This window comes from Giraffa tippelskirchi, chromosome 13, assembly GCF_054371585.1.
Source record: "Giraffa tippelskirchi isolate mGirTip1 chromosome 13, T2T-mGirTip1v1.2.pri, whole genome shotgun sequence".
Lineage (NCBI taxonomy): Eukaryota > Metazoa > Chordata > Mammalia > Artiodactyla > Giraffidae > Giraffa > Giraffa tippelskirchi.
The window spans coordinates 15,862,930-15,885,023 of NC_137287.1; the positions used below are offsets into that span (position 1 = coordinate 15,862,930).

Consider the following 22,094-nt stretch of genomic DNA (forward strand, 5'->3'; position numbering starts at 1 on the left):
TAGTTTTCTCATGATTTAAACCTTTTTACTTTTTATATTGATTTTATAAGTAAATTATCTTAAGTTTTCATGTATGATTTCTTTTGAACTTTTAAAAAATACTCACCATGCTGTCCATTTTATTGCCAGAACTTATTTATCTTATAGTTTTCGACCACCTTCATTCACTTCCCCAACTCCTACCTCCAGCCTCTGGCAGCCACCAATCTGTTCTCCGTTTCTCTGTTTGAATTTTTTAGATTCTACATATAAGTGATACAATATTTGTCTTTCTCTGTCTACCCTGGTGGCTCAGCTGGTAAAGAAACTGCCTGCAATGTGGGAGACTGTGTTTGATCCCTGGATTGGGAAGATCCCCTGGAGAAGGGAACGGCTACCCACTCTAGTATTCTGGCCTGGAAAATTCCATGGACTGTATAGTCCATGGAGTTGCAAAGAGTAGGACACAACTGAGTGACTTTCACTTCTATGTCTGTTAGCATAATAGTCTCGAGGTCCATTCAAGTTGTCACGAATGACAGGATTTTTTTCTTTATTGCTGAAATAAATACATACATAAATAAATATTACATTTTCTTTATTCATTCATCTTTCAGTGGACACTTAGGATGTTTCCATGTCATGACGATTTTAACTAATGCTGCAGTGAACATAAGGGTGCAAATATCTCTTCTAGACATTGTGGTTTCATTTCCTTTGTCTGTATACCCAGAAGTGGAATTGCTGGATCATAGGATAGTTCTATTTTTAATTTTTTTAAGAACTTCCATACTGTTTTCCAAACTGGCTACACCAGGTTACATTCCCACCAGTAGTGCACAGGCTTTCCTTTTCTCCACATCCTCTCCAACACTTCTCTGTTGTCTTTTTGATGACAGCCATTCTAACAGGTGTAAGGTGATATTTCATGGTGGTTTTGATTTGTATTTCCTTGATGATTAGTGATACTGCATGCCTTTTTATGCACCTGTTGGCCATTTGTATGTCTTCTCTGGACAATTATCTAGTCAGATTCTCAGTCCATTTTTAAATTGGATTTTTTTTTTTTTGCTATTGAGTTGTATGAGTTCTTTATATATTTTGGATGTTAATCCCTTATCAGATATATGATCTGCAAATATTTTCTCCTACTTCGTAGGTTGCCTTTTAATTTTGTTGGTTTCCTTTGCTATGCAGAAGCTTTTTAGTTTTATGTAGTTCTACTTGTTTATTTTTGCTTTTGTTGCCTTTGTTTTTGGCATCAAACCAAAAATATCATTGCCAAGACTAATGTCAAAGAACTTACCTTGCCTCTATGTTTTCTTCTGGAACTTTAATTGTTTTAGGGCTTACATTCAAGACTTTAATTCATTTTGAGTTCATTTTTGTATGTGGTGTAAGAGAGCAGTTCAGTTTCATTCTTTTGCACATGAGTCTCTAATTTTTCCAACACCATTTATTGACAAGACTATCCGATTCCCATTGTATATTCTTGGCTCCTTTGTTGTAAATTAATTGACCATATATACATGGGTTTATTTCTGAGCTCTCTTTTTTGTTCTATTGATCTATGTGTCTGTTTTTTTCTTTGTCCCTAATTTTTTAAAAAAGCAAATGGAAGTTTAACTCTTTATTTTTATTTTATTAATATTTAGAAATTTATTTTTGGCTGCACTGGGTCTTCGTTGCTGTGTTCAGGCTTTCTCTAATTCTGGCAAATAGGAGCTACTCTTCTTCGTGGTGTGTGGTCTTCTCATTGTGGTGGCTTCTCTTGTTGTGGAGCACAGGCTCTAGATGTGCAGGCTTTAGCAGCTATGGCATATGGGCTCAGTAGTTGCTACTTTCGGGGTCTAGAGTGTGGGCTCAGTAGTTGTGGCGCACGGGACTTAGTTGCTCTGTGGCACGTGGAATCCTCTCAGACCAGGGATTGAACCCATGTCCCCTGCATTGGCAGGTGGATTCCTATCCACTGTAACACTAAAGAAGTCTGCCCCTAATTTTTAAATTGAAGTTTAACTGACATATAACATTATATTAGTTTCATTATGTTGTAAAATGAAATGATTCAGTATTGTATATATTGTGAAATGATCATCACAATAAATCTAATTAACATCTGTCACCACATATAATTACAAAACATTTTTTTGATAAGACTTTTAGGACACAGTCTCTTTTTTTAATATACACTCTCTTTTTTCCTTTAGTACCATACTGTTTTGATTACTATAGCTTTGTAATGTAGTTTGGAATCAGGAATTGTGATGCCTCAAGCTTTGTTCTTCTTTCTCAAGATTGCTTTGGCTATTTGGGATCTTTTGTGGTATCATACAAAATTTATTTATTTATTTTTGGCTTTGTCTTGGCATGTATGATCTTACTTCCCCAACCAGGGGTTGAACCCATGTCCCCTGCATTGGAAGCATGGAGTCCTAATCACTGGACCACCAGAGAATTCCCCCATACAAATTTTAGGGTTTGTTCTATCTCTGTGAAAAATGACAGTGGAATTTTTGATTAGGGTTCATTGAATCTTTAGATTGCTTTGGATAGCATGGACATTTTAACAATATTAGTTCTTCCAATCCAGGAGCACAAATATCTTTCCATTTATTTGTGGCTTTAATTTGTACTGGGAGTGAGATGGTTGGATGCCATCACTGACTCAATGGACCTGAGTTTGACCAAACTCTGGGAGATAGTGAAGGACAGGGAAGCCTGGCATGCTGCAGTCCATGGGGTCTCAGAGTCAAATATTACGTAGCGACTGAACAATAAGACATAGTAAAAATGGAGTATAGCAAAAATGCTCCTTTTTTTCTCTTTCTTTTTTTTTTTTTAATTTATTTGGCTGTGTTGAGTCTTAGTTGTGGCATGTGGGATCTTTAGTTGCTGCACACAGGCACAGTTGCTCAATGGCATGTGGGATCTTAGTTTCCTGACCAGGGATCAAATCTACATCTCCTGCATTGTAAGGCAGATTCTTAACCACTGGACCATCAGGGAAGTCCCAAGAATGTGTCTTGATATTGCCCAAATAGCAGAGACAAGTTGACAACATTGAACCAATATAGGTGGATGTAATTTTAAGGGTATTGTTGAGGGTTTTTCAATGCACGTCTTACCAGCCAGTGACATATTCCTGGCAAGTCCACAAAGGTGGAACATGGACAAGAACCAAGGCCTTGAGGCCTTTTGAATACCTCCATATGAACTATGAATACATTTTAGATATTCTTCTTTATTCTTAGGGTAGATTGAGACTTTTTCCTACTGGAGAGTTATGGATATATTGGTGGGGGGGGAATCGCTTGATTTTTAAATTCCCAACGTTGGGGAAAGAAGTCTCAATTTATCTCTCCAGTAACAAAGACGTTTCAATTTATCTTTCCCATACCATCATTTTTTAAAAAATCTGTATAGCTTTACCTTTTACTTGGAAAGCACACTGTTCATGTCATCCACTATCTTCAGCAAAAATAGAACTAAAAGAATGAAAAAAACTTGTAGAAAGGGACTTCCCTGGTTGTCCAGTGGCTAAGAATCCACCTGTTAATGCTGGGGACACAGGTTTGATCCCTGGTCCAGGAAGATTCCACATGTTGTGGAGCAACTAAGCCTGTGCACCACAGCTACTGAGCCCGCATGCTCTAGAGCCTGTGGTCTGCAATAAGAGAAGCCACTGCAATGAGAAGCCTGTGCACTGCAACTAGACAGTACCCTCTACTCTCTGCAACTAGAGAAAGCCGGCACGCAACAATGAAGAGCCAGGGCAGTCAAAAACAAATAAATAAAAAATTTTAAAACTTGCAGAAAAGGACTTCCCTGGTGGTCCAGTGGTTAAGAATCCACCTTCCCATGCAGAGGATGTGGGTCTTATCCCTAATCAGGGAACTAAGATCCCACATGCCACGGGGCAACCAAACCAGTGTGCCATAACAAGAGAAGCTTGCATGCCACAACTATAGAAAGCCCATATGCCACCATGAAGAGCCCACACGCCACAATGAAGACCCAGTGCAGCCCCAAAAATATAAAATAAATGAAAAATAGGTCTTAAAAAAACTTGCAGAAACCAAAAATTTTGCCATTACCCTTAACAATAAGATCAGTTCTCTCTCCTCAGGACCCACAGGTTATCTCCTTCTGAGTTAACTCCCTCATGCATTTGAGAATCACTTCCAATCTTCGACTGACCCCATTATAAATTTATATGGTTCATATAATACTTCCATATTTATCACCAACAGATATAAACTGCATTTCCAAAACACCCACCTAAGCAGCTCTGCATGATCTGAAAACTGGAGATTTGGTCTTCTGGAAAAGAATCAGAAAAAAACTGCCCTTGAGACTCTACACAAAGGATCTTTAACAGATAACTGACACAACAGTAAAACTCCATGTTGCTGATCTTTCGGCTCATATTTCCTAAGTAAAAAGACATACATTGCTTTTTCCAGGTTACTGAGCCTCTAGTCCATTGGGAGACCTCAAACTGAGCATTCTTAGACATTTTCTAGAAGCTACTTTTACAGTCTTTTACAGAAGACTGTGGGCAGCTTCTGTCCAAGATTAAAGGACAAGATGATAATTGCATATAATGAACAGATTCTGCAGAACAAGATGAATTTTTTGATGCTTCAGTACCCTTTCCCTTATCTTTTGTTCTCCTGGTAATCTTGCCTGTTGTCTTTAACATCCTCTTTGACTAACTGTTTTCTTTTTTAATTTAAATATTTTATCTGCTGCATCAGGTCTTAATTTCGTCATACAAGATCTTTCATTTTGGCACATAGACTCTCTAGTTGTGGCACAAGGGCTTAGTTGTTCCTTGGCATGTGGGATCTTAGTTCCTCAAGCAGGGATCAACCCATGTCCCCTGTTTTGCAAGGCAGATTCTTAGCCACTGGATCACTAGGGAGGTGCCCTAAAAGTTTTCTTAATATGTCTTCCCTATCTTCATCTTGTTACTTTTGACTCTTTTGGTCTCCTTTTGCTGCTTAAGGAAAAACAATAGTTTGGTGCATATTTTTCAGACTGTACGTATTGCTCTGAATTGACCTCATTCCTGGAACTGTTGCCTCCCCATCTAATCCTGTTGACCAAAAATGTAATAACTTCTAACACACAATGTAGATACTTAAAACAAGTCCCTTCTGGTCTTAAGTTTTTCTCACATAATTAATTCCAAAGTTCGGTCTTAACCAAACTTGAACTTGAATGAAACGCTTCTGCTGAGGTCATTATGCTCGTGCTGGTGCTCAGGCACTTCAGTCGTGTCTGACTCTTTTCCACCCTATGGACTGTAGCCCACCAGGCTTCTCTGTCCAAGGGATTCTCCCTTATAAAATCTAGGTCATCAGGAATAGGAACTAAGATTGGGGCTATCCTTGCTATTCTCTTCTAAGACACTCCAACTTACCTTGAAAGCACCATGTAATCCACTCAAAGAGTCTGTCTACCTCAAGGATCCCCAAATTGGGTACTCCTAACCATAATCGATGCCTCAGTAGGGTCCAGTGTTTTTTTCTTTTTTGATGTGTCAGGTCTTAGTTGCAGCATGCAAACTCTTAGTTGCAGCATGTAGGATCTAGTTTTCTGACCAGGGATTGAACCTGGGACCCCTACATTGGGAGGGCGGAGTCCTAGCCACTGGACCACCAGGGAAGTCCTGGCTTTAACTTCTCATGCAGGCAACAGGTTTTTACCTGCCTGCTGCACACTAACTTATCCTGTGTAGTCAGGGTAATTGTTAAGAGCCTTTAAAGTATTTTAAACTATCACTTCTCCAGAAATCTCCAAAATGAGGCAGACTGTTTAAGAATGGGCTATTCAAGAAAACTGCCAGGAGGGATAACCTACTCCATTATCATGCATGCTGTATGAGCTATACTTGTCAGAGAGGGGTAATACTATTGGAAAAGGTGATCCAGATCTTGTCTCTAACCTTAGCAAACATCGTAAATGACAACTGCTACTTAGAAGCCCAACAACCAATTTACATTTAAATTCATTAACCAAAGGGAAATTCATGTTTTGGCAAACACAGCTTGCAGCACCTGTATAAATACAGTTCAAGTTGAGCAGGAAATGGCAACCCACTCCAGTATTCTTGCCTGGAGAATCCCATGGACAAAGGAGCCTGGTGGGCTACAGTCCACGGGGTCACAAAGAGTCGGACACGACTGAGCAACTAACACACACACACAAGTTGAGCAGCCTGTGACTATGCTAAAAAAATAAATAACTTGAATTGCTAAAAAAAGACAAGCTGGACTTTGGAACTACTAATAGTGGGGGCTGTTCTTCTTGCGGTGTGCAGGCTCCTTATTGCAGTGGTTTCTCTTGTTGTGGGGCACAAGCTTTAGGCACGCAGTAACTAAAGTCTACTGCGGCACACCTGCTCAGTATTTGCAGCTCATGGGCCTTAGAACTTGGGCTCAGTAGTTGTGGTGCACAGGCTTAGTTACTCACCATGTGGAATCTTCCCGGACTAGGGATCGAACCCGTGTCTCCTTCATTGGCAGGCTGATTCTTATCCACTGTACCACCTGGGAAGTCCTGGTCACAGTTTTAAATGCTGCTGTATATCATTGTATCAGAGGTTTTGAGAACTCATTCTGCAACAAAAGGAGAAGGAAAGACTAACCTCAGTCTAACTATAGATCTTCTCTTGACAGTCTCCTGATGAACAAAATCTTTGCAATAGTGAAAAACTGGGTGGTAAGCTACCATCCTGAGGCATGACTCCATCTGCCTTTGGCCAAGAGGGAGACAGAAAGAGAAAGCATCCTCTGACAGCTTGGAGCTGGCTGGCACTATCATCTCCACCTTGGTGTTGATAGGAGCCAGTATGAACTCACAGCTAGATGTTGTTTTCTCTTGATAAATGTAAATGATTTTACAGAATACCGGTATCATAGATGGATCAAAACAAAAACAAGACCACCATGTCATTATATCTGAACACAGTGAAAAATAAGAATAGGGACTTCACTGGTGGTCCAGTCAGTAAGACTCTGAAATTCCAATGCAAGGGGGCCTGGTTTCAATCCCTGGTCAGGGAACTAGATCCCAAATGCCACAACTGAGAGTTCGCATGCTGCAACTTAAAAGATCCCCCATGCCGCAACTAAGACACAGCACAGCCAAATAAATAAATAATAAACAAACAAAAAGCAAAAACATTATCCAAACAACAGAAATGACCCAATACCCACATCCTGCCTAATAGAAATTACTTTTCCTTTATCAGTGATAGCTTTAGTCTTCCCATCATTTAGATTAAAAGTGTTAAGATACCAATCATAGAACTATTCCCCACTTCTTCATAGCATTTAAATCAGAGCCCATTTCCTTGAATCCTCCCCAGAAACCTAACACAAGTTCAAGTCCTACAATAAGTCGTTTACAGCATCTCTTACTGAGATGTCTTACAGTTTCACATATTGTGTGGTCTCCCTCTGCAATGAGTCAATAAACCCAACTTTGTTCAGTTATAGGTTTGTTCTTGAGAGCCTTTGACAGGAGGGCATTGACACTGAAAATTGGATTTTTTTTTTTTCACTGAAAAGATACGGATTTTTTAAAAGTTGACTCAAAACAAATTTTAAACATTCTGAACTCATAGCAGGTAGGCTTATGGGTTTTATTTGGCCTGGGGGCTGCCAGTGTGCAACGCTTTCAGTTGGATGATCTCCCTTCTGGGTACGGAAGATGAATGGTGAACAGTTATGCAGGATGCAAACTGAACCAAGGATAGAACACATCCTTTCACATGGGTCATTTCATGTACTGTTCTTTTCCACTTAAGTCATTCAGGACTCTCTTGATTCTATTCATGCTGTGCCATTTGCACAGTGGCCTGCTGCATGTTTGACTATAAAGGAGGTCAGATCCCAGTTTTACAGGAAGATGCTGATGTATACCTGTTCCATTTTCACTGTGAGCCTGTAGCCATAGGAACTGTGATACAGCAAACAACAACACCTCCACGATCAAATCCTCGGGGAACATAGTTCATTTTAATGAAGTTGACCTGATCACAGAGGAATCTGGTGAACTTTCTGGGCTTCTCAGCATTGTGCCTCCTCCTGACTTTAAGCTGGCTCTGGAGAGGAAGAAAGTGGAGCTCTTTCAGGTATGGGCTTCTTACTGGGAGCTGGAACTTGGGCCAGGCAGAGAAAGGTTGTGGGGAAAGATCCTTCCAGGCCTGCTTCTCCTGAGGAGAAAGCAGGAGAAGAGTCTTGTATACCAGGTCCTATGGTCTCTGAGGCATTGCTAGTTCTGTGAGTGTATGAATGGAGTCTAGAGCATAGAAGGATTCTAGCATCACTGAGGACCTTGCTTAAAATATCTTTAAGGACTCTTCCAGCCCTGGACTCATAGGAACAAGGGACTCAATTCTATGATATCTGCTCTGGCTTGTGAAGATGGAAAGGAACAGAACAGTTGAGTAATGTGTTTTTTTAACGTGGCTCACTCACTTCCCTTTCTGTATGCTTGCCATTTCCCACGTCGTATGTCCTTCACTTTGTTCTCCAAAAGCCGAGGGAGCTTTCCCACCTTTCACTGCCTGAGGTGAACTCTGGGGAACGCTTAAGCTCACCAAACCCCAGCCTCTTCCTTTTCCTCTGCTTCATGGGCCATGGTTTCTGTCTCAGTCTCCCTGCATGACAGGACAGTTTCCCTAGGAAGGGAGCCCGCTGCAACCCCTTGGCAGCCCAGACTTCCCTGGCCAGTGCTGATTTTTGAGGTCAAGACAGTCTTCCCATGCTCATAATATCAGGCTGGGCCTTGTTGTAGAAGAAACTGACTACTTAGTATCCCCATTCTGAATATAGCCACCCTAGGGAAACTCTGACGGCCTCTCACATAATATGTGGATCTATATATATGGATCTATAATATATGGATCTACATATGGATCTTATGGTCCAGTGGGCCATGGCCACCATCTTTCCAGGAGTGGCTCAGTGGCAAGATCAAGTTCCTAATCCAAGTCTCCAGTCCCACTCCTTTTCCCTTTCTCATTGAGAGAGAGACTGAAGACAGAAACTCCTAAAAAAGGTGACACTTTTCTGTCAATCACCTAAGGCACAGTAGAGGGTTGAATCCTTCTCCATCCTTTCCTAATATGCAATTTTGAGTCTTACTTTATCATTAAAAATTTTTAAATTATTATTGGAAATGTAATATACATGATAAAAAATTCAAACTAACGGAGTATACAGTGTAAAATAAGTGTTCCCCTCACCTTGACCTCTGATACTCCAGTCCTCCTCTCTAGAGGCAGCCACTGTTCAGAGTTTCTTGTTTATCTTTCCAAAATACTCTGTGAACATATAAGCACGTGTATCTAGTGTTCTCCTTTTTGTGAAATACACATATTGGCATACTCCATGTTTACCTACATTATATTCTTTCTATCTGATACATCTCAGAGCTTGTTCCATGTTTGTACATACAGATATGTCTCATCCTACATAGCAGCCACAGAGTGATTCTATTATGGATATACTGTAATTTGTATAAGGCCCTACTGGTGGTACAGTTATGTTTTATATATATACATATGTATATATTTATCATAAACTGTGTCTCAGTGAATATCTCTGTCTATTGGAATACTTGAATGAGTAAATATGATAGATGCATTCTTTTTTAAAATTTTATTTATTTATTTATGGCTGCACTGGGTCTTCGCTGCTGTGCACGAGCTTTCTCTGATTGCAGTCGAGCAGAGGCTACTCATCGTTGTGGTGTGCAGGCTTCTCACTGTGCAGGTTTCAGTAGCTCTGGCGCAGGGGCTCAGTCGCCCCTTGGCATGTGGGATGTTCCCACACCAGGGATCGAACCCATGTCCCCTGCATTGGCAGGTGGATTCTCAACCACTAGACCACCAGAGGAGAAGCCCTGACAGATACATTCTTAAAAGCAGAATTTCTGAAAGTAAATGTTTAACTTGATAGATATTTTCACTTCGTCCTGCAGGGAGCGTAAGTCAGTCAGTTTACACTCCTATCAACACTGTGGGCAGGCCTGTTTCCCACATGGTCACCAACAGAGTATTTCCACACTTTTGATCTTGGTGTGGCTTTACTAGTTTATTTATCAAAATAATACATGTATACTATTGTCAGGCCCTGAGATGGCAAGAATAATAGTTCTACAAGAATGTAGAAATATATCAGATGGGTCTCAAACTTTGCCCTCATAATCTAGACATACAAACGACAATATTATCTGGAAAATCCAACAATGGTACAAGATACAAAGGTAGCCCAAAGAAAGGGGAATTAATTTGGGGGAAAGTGGGGCTTGTTCACAGCTGGGAAATACTTTGTGAAGAACTAGTGACCAAACAAAAGATTCCTGCCCTTGTGAAGTTTATGGTCTAGTGAGGGGGTAGTCAATAAACAGTAGACTTAATGAATAAGTAAATTATGTAGTATGTTACAAGGTGATAGGCACTATAGAAAAATAAAAAGCGGAACTTTCCTGGTGGTCCAGAGGTTAAGAATCCACCTTCCAATGCAGGGGATGTGTGTTTGATCCCTGGTGGGGGAACTAAGATCCCACATGCCATGAAACAACTAAGCCTGTGTGCCACAACTACAGAGTCTGTGTGCTGCGATGAAGACCCAGTGCAGCCAAAAGAAAGGAAAGAAAAAGCAAAATAGGATCAGGGGATCGGGAGGGTCTGTGGCAGAGGGGATGTGAATAGGAATTTTAAGTAGGGTAGTTGGGTAGGCCTTGTAAAGGAGGTGACTTTTGAGCAAGGACTTGAAGGAAATGAGCAAGATAGCCAGGCGGATATCTAAGGAAAACTTTGAAGACAGTGAGAACAGCCAGAACAAAGGCTCTGGGGTGAGAGTACACAGGACATAATTGAAAAGCAGCAAGGAGGTCGGTGGACTGAGGGAGGGGAAAGGCAGTAGGAAATGAGGTCAGAGAAATGATGCAGGACCTGGAGCTTGGAGGGCCTTATAGGTCACCGAGACAACCTTGGCTTGTCTCTTTCTCTCTGGATCCTCATACCACTGTTCCTTCTACCTGGACTTCTCATCCCCTAGAATTTCACACAGAAAATTCATTCACATCCACATCCTTGAGGCATCAGCTCAAATGTCACCTCCACAATAAAAGTTTTTTTTCCCTCTATCCTCCTTATGAATTTATTTAATATTTGGCTACACAAGGTCTTAGTTGTGGTACACAGGATCTTTGATCTTTGTTGCGGCATGCCAACTCTTCATTGGGCATGTGGGATTTAGTTCCCTGACCAGGGATCAAACCCCAGTCCCCTGCATTGGGAGCACAGAGTCTTCGCCACTGGGCCACCAGGGAAGTCCTTGACTTCCTTATTTAAAGAGACCTGGTGACTCAGTGGTAAAGAATCCAGCTGCCAATGCAGGAGACACAGTTTCAATCCCTGGGTTGGGAAGATCCCTTGGAGAAGGAAATGGCAACCCACTCCAGTATTCTTGCCTGGGAAATCCCATAGACAGAGAAGCTTGGCGGGATACAGTCCATGGGGTCGCAAAAGAGCTGGACACAACTTAGAAACTAAACAACAACAACAAATCATGTTTCCTGGGAAAAAATATCAAAAAACAAAACAAAAATAAAGTGACCTTTATCTTATTCCCTTATCTTCCTATGCATTTCCTTTACATCCATTTCAGTTTTTTTTGTCTATCTTTCTCACTACAGTGGAAGCTTTGTGAGGTCTGGAGCATTATCTAACTCATTTGTCATTATAATCCCAGCATCCAGATACAGTGTTGCTCTGTAAATATTTGTTGAATGAATATGGGTGGAAAAGGAGAGAAGGATGATTGAAGAAGCCCTGAGGAGATGAGAGATCTGGAGCACAGTGATGGCACTGGTCTTGGGTGGACAAGGGACACATCTTCCTCTGTGAGCCAAGGCAAGGAGGAAAGCATAGATTGGTATGCAGGGTATGTAGGGTATGTGGCAAGGGTAGATGATAAAAGATGTCATTAGTGATGACCACTCTAATGGCATAAAGTGAAGAGCGACTAACGAGCCTCTTGATGAGAATGAAAGAGGAGAGTAAAAAAAATTGGCTTAAAACTCAACATTCAAAAAACTAAGATCATGGCATCCGGTCCCATCACTTCTTGGCAAATAGATGGGGGGAAAATGGAAACAGTGACAGACTTTATTTTCTTGGGCTCGAAAATCACTGTAGACGGTGACTGCAGCCATGAAATTAAAACACACTTGCTCCTTGAAGAAAAGCTATGACAAACCTAGACAGCGTTTTAAAAAACAGAGACATCACTTTGCCAACAAAGGTCCGTATAGTCAAAGCTATAGTTTTTCCAGTAGTCATGTATGGATCTCCTCAAGAAAATTAGGAATACCAAGGGAATATTTCATGCAAAGATGGACACAATAAAGGACAGAAACAGTATGGACCTAACAAAAGCAGAAGATATTAAGAAGAGGTGGCATGAATACACAGAAGAATTATACAAAATAAAAAAGATTGTAATGACCCAGATAACCATGATGGTGTGATCACTCACCTAGAGCCAGACATCCTGGAGTGTGAAGTCAAATGGGCCTTAGGAAGCATCACTACAAACAAAGCTAGTGGAGGTGATGGAATTCCAGTTGAGCTATTTTCAAATCCTAAAAGATGATGCTGTAAAGTGCTGCACTCAATACGCCAGCAAATTTGGAAAACTCAGCACTGGCCCCAGGACTGGAAAAGGTCAGTTTTCACTCCAGTCCCAAAGAAAGGCAATGCCAAAGAATGTACAAACTATGGCACAGTTGCACTCATCTCATACGCTAGCAAAGTAATGCTCAAAATTCTCCAAGCTAGGCTTCAACAGTATGTGAACCAAGAACTTCCAGATGTTCAAACTGGATTTAGAAAAGGCAGAGGAACCAGAGATCAAATTGCCAACATCTGTTGGGTCATAGAAAAAGCAAGAGAATTCCAGAAAAACATCCACTGCTTCAATGACTACAATAAAGCCTTTGATTGTGTGGATCACGACAAACTGTGGAAAATTCTTAAAGAGATGGGGATACCAGACCACTTTACCTGCCTCCTGAGGAACCTATATTCAGGTCAAGAAACAACAGATAGAACTGGACATGGGACAACCAACTGGTTTAAAATTGGGGAAGGAGTACATCAAGGCTGTATATTGTCACCTTGCTTATTTAACTTATATGCAGAGTATATCATGTGAAATGCTGAGCTGGATGAAGCACAAGTTGGAATTACAATTGCTGAGAGAAATATCAATAACCTCGGATATGCAGATGAACCTCGGATATGCAAATGAACCTCGGATATGCAGATGACACTGCCTTTATGGCAGAAAGCAAAGAGGAATTAAAGAGCCTCTTGATGAAAGTAAAAGAAGAGAGTGAAAAAACTGACTTAAAACTCAACATTCAAAAAATGAAGATGACAGCATCCAGTCCCATCACTTCATGGCAAATAGATGGGGAATCAATGGAAGCAGTGACAGCCTTTATTTTCTTGGGCTTCAAAATCACTGCAGATGGTGAGTGCAGCCATGAAATTAAAAGACACTTGTTCCTTAGAAGAACATCTATCATAAACCTAGACAGCATATTAAAAAGCAGAGACATTACTTTCCCGACAAAGGTCCATATAGTTTTTCGGTAGTCATGTATGGATGTGAGAGTTGGACCATAAAGAAGGCTGAGCATTGAAGAATTGATGCCTTTGAACTGTGATGTTGGAGAAGACTCTTGAGAGTCCCTTGGACAGCAAGGAGATCAAACCAGTCAACCCTAAAGGAAATCAATCCTGGATATTCATTAGAAGGACTGATGCTGAAGCCGAAGCTCCAATACTTTGGCCACCTGATGCAAAGAGCTGACTCATAAGAAAAGACCCTGATGCTAGGAAAGATTGCAGGCAGGAGGAGAAGGGGACGACAGAGGATGAGATGGTTGGATGGCATCACTGACTCAATGGACATGAGTTTGAGTAAGCTCCGGGAGATAGTGAAGGACAGGAAAGCATGGCATGCTGCAGTGTATGGGGTCACAAAGAGTTGGACATGACTTAGCAACTGAAGAGCAACAAAGTGATGGCCGCTCTCTTGTGAGGTCATCTGCTGACAGTTCAGATAGACTGAACTGAGAAGTTGGGAAAAGGATTTGAGGAGAGTGGCAGAGATTTAGAACAGTTGCTGAGGGGAAGGGAAGAGGGAACTCACCAACATTTTGAGATTCCCATGTGCCAGGTACCGTGCTGAGTGTTGAGGTTATAGAGATGAGGAGAGTGTGACACATTCTCTGCCTTTCAGGAATTCACATTCCAAAGGAGATAGATTTTCTTCACAAAAAGGTAAAATGCAGGGTGCTCTGTATTGTAGTATAAGGAGTGTTGTAGAAGCATGATGTGGGTGGAGGCATAGTTCTGAGAGTGGAGGAAAAACATCACAGTGGCTGTGACCTTTGAGGTTAGTCTTAAAGACAAAATATGTATAAGGTAGAAGTAAGTAACTGAGTTCCATGAGAAGTATAATCCTAGCCAAAAAAAATGGTGGTGTGGAATAGCTAGAATCGTGAGATATTTTTGTGGCTGGATTTAAAAATGGAAAGATGATGCTGCGTGGTTGAGACTAAGTTGTGAATTATGTCCCAGGAGATGGAACTTTCTCCTGGAGCCAGTAGAGGTCATTTTTATTTTTATTTATTTTATTTAGCTTTCTTAAATGTTGTTTATTTTTTGGCCGAGCTGTATAGGCATGTGGGATCTTAGTTCCCCAACCAGGGATCAAACCCATGCCCCCTGCATTGGAAGAGTGGAGTCCTAACCACTGGACCACCAGGGAAGTCCAGCAGAGGTCTTAAGGAGGGCAGCAGAATCTTGTGATTGCTCTTTTAGAAAGCTAATTGAGTAGGTAACATGCATGATGGATTGACGGGAGGAGAAACTGGAGGCAGTGAAAAGGGTTAGGAGATAGCTGCGTTGGTCCTGATGAGAGAGAATGAGAATCTGAAACAATCAAAGGCAGTAGGCATGGAGAGGAGGGGAAGGGTACCAGAGATAATTTTGATGATGGATGGAATGTGTGGGATAAGGGAAGAGGGTGGAGTCAAGGCTGACTCAGAGGTTTCTTACTTGGGAGATTGGGTGGATGGTGATCCTGTCACCTGAGATGAAGATGCAGTAAAAGGAGTATATATTAAGGAAAGGTAGTAAGAGCAGTTTTAAAAAAATTTTTTGGAGTATAGTTGATTTATAATGTTGCATTAGTTTCAGGTGTACAGCAAAGTGAACCTAATACAAACATATATATCCACTTTTTTTAGATTCTTTTTCCATATAGGCTATTACAGAGTATTGTTCCCTGTGCTGTATTGTTCCCTGGTCCTTATTATCTGTTTTTTATATAGTTATGTGTATATGTCAATCTCAATCTCCCAGTTTATCCCTCCCATTTCCCCTGGTAACCATAGGCTTGTTTTCTACATCTGTGACTCTGTTACTGTTTTGTAAATAAGTTCATTTGTACCATTTTCTTAGATTCCACATAGAAGCAATATCACACAATATTTGTCCTCTGTCTGGAGAACCTAACTTTAAATTCACATATTTATTTAGATGGAACTAAGGTTCTGCTCAGCATCACTGAACATGAAATACCTGTCCAGAATATCTCCCGGAACTCTGTCATGTTCATTCTGACAGTTTTTGCTGTTTTTTTTTTTTTTTTTTTTTTTTTAATTCTGGGGCCGTACAAGCTACTGGAGGTACTAACTCCATCCTTTTCACTGATGTCACTCCATGAGTTCAGTTTTTGAACATACTGAGTTAGGTGCCTGTACCACACCAAGTGTAAACAAGTATATAAATTCTTTAGGCTAAAGATCTGTTTGGTATATTCACTATTGGATCCCCAGCACTTAGAACAGTCCATAGCACACAGTGGGCACCCAACAAATGTATGTTGAATGAATGGAGCTTCATAGTAAAAATATGAAAATAGGAACATTAAACTTGACTTCAGCATATGGTTTAGAGGTAGGGATGTTTGAATCATCAGTGTATAGATGATAACTGAAGCCACAGATGAAAAAGAAGTTGTTTTCAAATTACATTAGTAACAAATTCCGTTTTAGGACAAAGCAAAATTACTATTGCCACCTACCTCCCTAAAGTAGTTATACTGGCCCTGTGTCCCCTCCTAGACAATTTACTGTCTTTCTCTCTTTTTTTTTTTTTTACCAAATAAGAAACAAGCACATGAAAAGTGTTCAACACCGTTAGTTATTAGGGAAATGCAAATAAAAACTACAGTGAAATACCACTTCCAATATACTAGGATGGCTGTTATCGAAAAGGTAATAACAAGTGTTGGTAAGAATGTGGAGAAACTGGAACCTTTGTGCATTGCTGGTGGGAATGTAAAATGGTGCAGCTGCTGTGGGAAACAGCGTGGCAGTTTCTCCAAGAGTTAAACAGGATTACCATATGATCAAGGCAATTCCTCTCCCAGTCATAGAAACATTTAAAAACAAGGACTCAGACACTTGTACACCAAAGTGTTCATAACAGAATTATTCAGAACACCCAAAATGTGGAAAAAAACTAACTGTCCATCAACATATGAATGAATAAACAAACTGTGGTGTGTTTATGCAACGGAATATTATTCAGCCTTAAAAAGGAAAGAAATTCTGACACATGCTATGCTTGAAGACATGATGCTAAGTGAAATAAGCCAGACACAAAAAGACAAATATTATGATTCCATTTATATGAAATATCTTAGAATAGGCAAATGCATAAAGATAGGCAGTAGACAAGAGGTTATTAGTGTCTGGGTCAAGGGAGATATGATTGCTTAATGGTTACAGAATTTCTGTTTGGGGTGATAAAAAAAGCTTTGGAAGTAAATTGTGGTGATGGTTGCACAACACTGTGAATATAACTAATTCCACTGAATTGCACACTTTAAAACTATTAAAATGGCAAATTTTATGTTGTATATGTTTTATCACATACACACCCTAAGGGAGAAAAAGAATCAGGCAGATCCTCCTTTAAGAAAACTTACAATCTAGTGAAAGAATTTGGACATTTTAAGGAAAAAAAGAAAGATTTCGGTGATAGAATCAGAATAGTTATGGCCTTTGGACAGAGAAGGCAGGGAGTAACTGGAAGAGGAATGAAGGAAGTTCCCAGAGTACTGGAAGCATTTCATACCTAGATTGAGGTATTTTTAATGGGCATTACCTTTCATAAATTACAATATATGAAATTTTATACTTAAGGTCTCTGCATTTCACAATATATAAATTTTACCTCAAGGGGAAACATATCAACTGCTACTAATCTCTTTTTTAAATTAGTTAACTTTTTAATTGAAGGATAATTGGTTTACAGAATTTTGTTGTTTTCTGTCAAACCTCAACATGAATCAGCAATAGGTGTATCCCCCTCTCTTGAACCTGCCTCCCATTTCCCTCCCCATCCCACCCCTCTAAATTGATACAGAGCCCCTGTTTGAGTTTGCTGAGACATGCAGCAAATTCTGGTTGGCTATCTATTTTATATATGGTAATGTAAGTTTCCATGTTACTCTGTCTCCATACATCTCACCCTTTCCTCCCCTCTTCTCATGTCCATAAGTCTGTTCTCTATGTCTGTTTGTCCATTGCTGCCCTGCAAATAAATTCTTTGGTACCATCTTTCTAGATTGTATGTATCCATTAGTATATGATATTTATCTTTCTCTTTCTGACTTGTTTCACTCTGTATAATAGGCTCTAGGTTCATTCACCTCATTAGAACTGACTCAAATGTGTTCCCTTTTATGGCTGAGTAATATTCCATTGTGTATATGTACCACAACTTCTTTATCCATTCATCTGTCAATGGACAGCTACATTACTTCCATGTTCTAGCTATTGTAAATAGTGCTGCAATAGACAATGAGATACATGTGTCTTTTTCAATTTTGGTTTCCTCGGGGTATATGCCTAGGAATGGGATTGCTGGGTCATATGGTCATTTTATTCCTAGTGTTTTAAGGAATCTCCATACCATCTTCCATAGTGGCTGCATCAGTTTACATTCCCACCAACAGTGCAAGAGGGTTCCCTTTTCTCTACACCCTCTCCAGCATTTATTATTTGTAGACTTTTGAATGATGGCCATTCTGACCAGTGTGAGGTGATATCTCATTGTAGTTTTGATTTGCATTTCTCTAATAATGAGCAATGTTAACCATCTTTTCATGTTAGCCACCTGTATGTCTTCTTTGGAGAAATGTCTGTTTAGGTATTTTTCCCACTTTTTGATTGGGTTGTTTGTTTTTCTGGTATTGAGTTGTATGAGCTGCTTGTATATTTTGTAAATTAATCCTTTGTCAGTTGTTTCATTTGCTATTATTTTCTCCTATTCTGAGGGTTGTCTTTTCACCTTGCTTTTAGTTTCCTTTGCTGTGCAAAAGCTTGTAAGTTTAATCAGGTCCCACTTGTTAACTTTTGTTTTTATTCCCGTTACTCTAAGAGATGGGTCATAGAAGATCTTGCTTTATGTCATCAAGTGTTCTGCCTATGTTTTCCTCTAAGAGTTTTATAGTTTCTGGTCTTACATTTAGGTCTTTAATCCATTTTGAGTTTATCTTTGTGTGTGGTATTAGGAAGTGTTCTAATTTCATTCTTTTACATGTAGCTGTCCAGTTTTCCCAGCACTGCTTATTGAAGAGGCTATCTTTGCCCCATTGTATATTTTTGCCTCCTTTGTCAAAAATAAGGTACCCGTAGGTGCATGGGTTTAATTTCAGCCATGAAATTAAAAGACGCTTACTCCTTGGAAGGAAGGTTATGGCCAACCTAGATAGCATGTTTAAAAGCAGAGACATTACTTTGCCAACAAAAGTCCGTCTAGTCAAGGCTATGGTTTTTCCGGTGGTCATGTATGGATGTGAGAGTTGGACGGTGAAGAAAGCTGAACGCCGCAGAATTGATGCTTTTGAATTGTGGTGTTGGAGAAGACTCTTGAGAGTCCCTTGGACTGCAAGGAGATCCAATCAATCCATCCTAAAAGTGATCAATCCTGGGTGTTCATTGGAAGGTCTGATGTTGAAGCTGAAGCTCCAATACTTTGGCCACCTCATGCGAAGGGTTGACTCATTGGAAAAGACCCTAATGCTGGGTAGGATTGGGGGTGGGAGGAGAAGGGGACGACAGAGGATGAGATGGTTGGATGGCATCACCGACTCGATGAACATGGGTTTGGGTAGACTCCGGGGGTTGGTGATGGACAGAGAGGCCTGGCGTGCTGCAATTCATGGGGTCGCAGAGAGTCGGACACGACTGAGCGACTGAACTGAACTGAACTGAGGTGCATGGGTTTATTTCTGGGCTTTCTGTCTTGTTCCATTGGTCTAGATTTCTGTTTTTGTGCCAGTACCATACTGTCTTGATGACTGTAGCTTTGTAGTATAATCTGAAGTCAGGAAGGTTGATTCCTCCAGCTCTTTTCTTCTTTCTCAAGACTGCTTTGCTATTTGGGGTCTTTTGTGTTTCCACATGGACCACAGCCTTGTCTAACTCAATGAAACTATGAGCCATGCTGTTTAGGGCCACCCAAGATGGTTGGGTCATGGTGGAGAGTTCTGACAAAACGTGGTCCACTGGAGAAGGGAATGGCAAACCACTTCAGTATTTTGCCTTAAGAACCCCATGAATAGTATGAAAAGGCAAAAAGATAGGACAGGGAAGCCTGGCATGCTGCAGTCCATGGGGTTGCAAAGAGTCGGACATGACTGAGTGACTGAACTGACTGACTGACTGTGTTACTATATGAATTGTGAAATTTTTTTGTTCTAGTTCTGTGAAAAATCCCATTGGTAATTTGATAGGGAACGCATTGAACCTGTAGATTGCATTGGTAGTATAGTCATTTTCACAATATTGATTCTTCCTACCCAGGAACATGGAATATCTCTCCATTTGTTTATGTTGTCTTTGATTTCTTTCATCAGTGTCTTATAATTTTCTGTATACAGTTCTTTTGTCCCCTTAAGTTTATTCCTAGATATTTTATTCTTTTTGTTGCAATGGTGAATGGGATTGATTCTTGAATTTCTCTTTATGATTTTTCATTGTTAGAATATAGGAATGCAAGTGATTTCTGTGTATTGATTTTGTAACCTGCGACTTTGCTAAATTCACTGATTAGCTCTAGTAATTTTCTGATAGTATCTTTAGGGTTTTCTATCTATAATATCATGTCATCTGCAAACAGTGAGAGCTTTACCTCTTCTTTTCTGATCTGGATTCCTTTTATTTCTTTTTCTTCTCTGATTGCTATAGCTAGGACTTCCAAAACTATGTTGAATAATAGTGGTGAAAGTGGACACCGTTGTCTTGTTCCTAATCTTAGGGGGAATGCTTTCAGTTTTTCACCGTTGAGAATAATGTTTGCTGTGGGAATAATGTTTGCTGTGGACTTATCATTTATGGCCTTTACTATGTTGAGGTAGTTTCCTTCTATGTCCATTTTTTGAAGAGTTTTAATCATAAATGGGTGCTGAATTTAGTCAAAGGCTTTTTCTGCATCTATTGAGATTATCATATGGTTTTTATCTTTCAATTTGTTAGTAGGGTGTATCACATTGATTGATTTGCATATATTGAGGAATCCTTGCATCCCTAGAATAAACCCAACTTGATCGTGGTGTATGAGCTTTTTAATGTGTTGTTGAATTCTGTTTGCTAAATTTTGTTGAGGGTTTTTGCATATGTTCATCAATGATATTGTCCTGTAGTTCTCTTTTTTTGTGCATTGTCTTTGTCTGGTTTTGGCATCAGGGGGATGGTTGCCTTGTAGAATGAGTTTAGAGGTGTTCCTTCTTTTGCGATTTTTTGAAAGAGTTTTAGAGGATAGGCATTAGCTCTTCTCTAAATGTTTGATAGAGTTCACCTGTGAAGTCATCTGGTCCTGGACTTTTGTTTTTTGGGGAGATTTTTGATCACAGCCTTGATTTCAGTACTTCTAATTGGGTTGTTTGTAATTTCTATTTCTTTCTGGTTCAGTCTTGGAAGATTGAACTTTTCTAAGAATCTGTCCATTTCTTGCAGGTTATCCATTTTATTGCCATATAGTTGTTCATAATAGTCTCTTATAATCCTTTGTATTTCTGCATTGTCTGTTGTAACCTCTCCTTTTTCATTTCTAATTTTGTTGATGTGATTCTTCTGTTTTTCTTGATGAGTCTAGCTAAAAGTTTGTCAATTTTGTTTATCTTCTCAAAGAACCAGCTTTTAGTTTTATTAATCTTTACTATTGTTTCTTTCATTTCTTTTTCATTTATTTCTGCTCTGATCCTTATGATTGCTTTCCTTCTGCTAATTTTGGGGGTTTTTTGTTCTTCTTTTTCCAGTTGTTTTAGATGTAAAGTTAGGTTGTCTATTTGATGTTTTTCTTGTTTCTTGAGGTAGGATTGTATTGCTATAAACTTTCCTCTTAGAAATGCTTTTGCTGCATCCCATAGGTTTTGAGGTGTTGTGTTTTCATTGTCATTTGTTTCTAGGAATTTTTTGATTTCCCTTTTGATTTCTTCAGTAACCTGTTTGTTATTTAGAAATGTATTGTTTGATCTCCATGTGTTTGTGTTTTTTATTGTAATTGATATCTAGTCTCATAGCATTGTGGTCAGAAAAGATGCTTGATATGATTTCAATTTTCTTAAATTTACTGAGGTTTGATTTGTGACCCATGATGTGGTCTATCCTGGAGAATGTTCCATGTGCACTTGAGAAGGTGTATTCTTCTGCATTTGGATGGAATGTCCTGAAGATATCAATGAGATCCACCTCATCTAATGTATCATTTAAGACTTGTGTTTCCTTATTCATTTTCTGTTTTGATGATCTGCCCATTGGTGTAACTCAGGTGTTAAAGTCTCCTACTATATTGTGTTACTGTCAAAATTGATGGAGAAATCAAAAGCTTTTCAGACAACCAAAAGTAAAGAGAATTCAGTACCACCAAACCAGCTTTACAACAAATGTTAAAGGGACTTATATAGTCAGGAAATACAGAGAAGAAAAAGATCTACAAAAAC

The 22,094-nt window shown here is 39.7% G+C and overlaps 1 protein-coding gene across 13 annotated transcripts in view; it reads left to right on the top strand.

The window, feature by feature from the left end:
* Nucleotides 1–22,094, top strand: part of TMEM219 (transmembrane protein 219) — a 49,433-nt gene that overhangs the window by 4,951 nt on the left and 22,388 nt on the right. For 4 of the 13 annotated variants that reach the window (XM_081553155.1, XM_081553161.1, XM_081553171.1 and 1 more), the window contains exon 1: nucleotides 14,135–14,353. The exons of 5 other annotated variants lie outside the window; for them this stretch is intronic. The gene's annotated coding sequence lies outside the window, so the exon portion shown is untranslated. Of the gene's footprint in view, nucleotides 1–14,134; nucleotides 14,469–22,094 lie in introns of those variants that run through there. 4 more of the 13 variants (XM_081553157.1, XM_081553162.1, XM_081553169.1 and 1 more) reach the window with 2 other exon arrangements.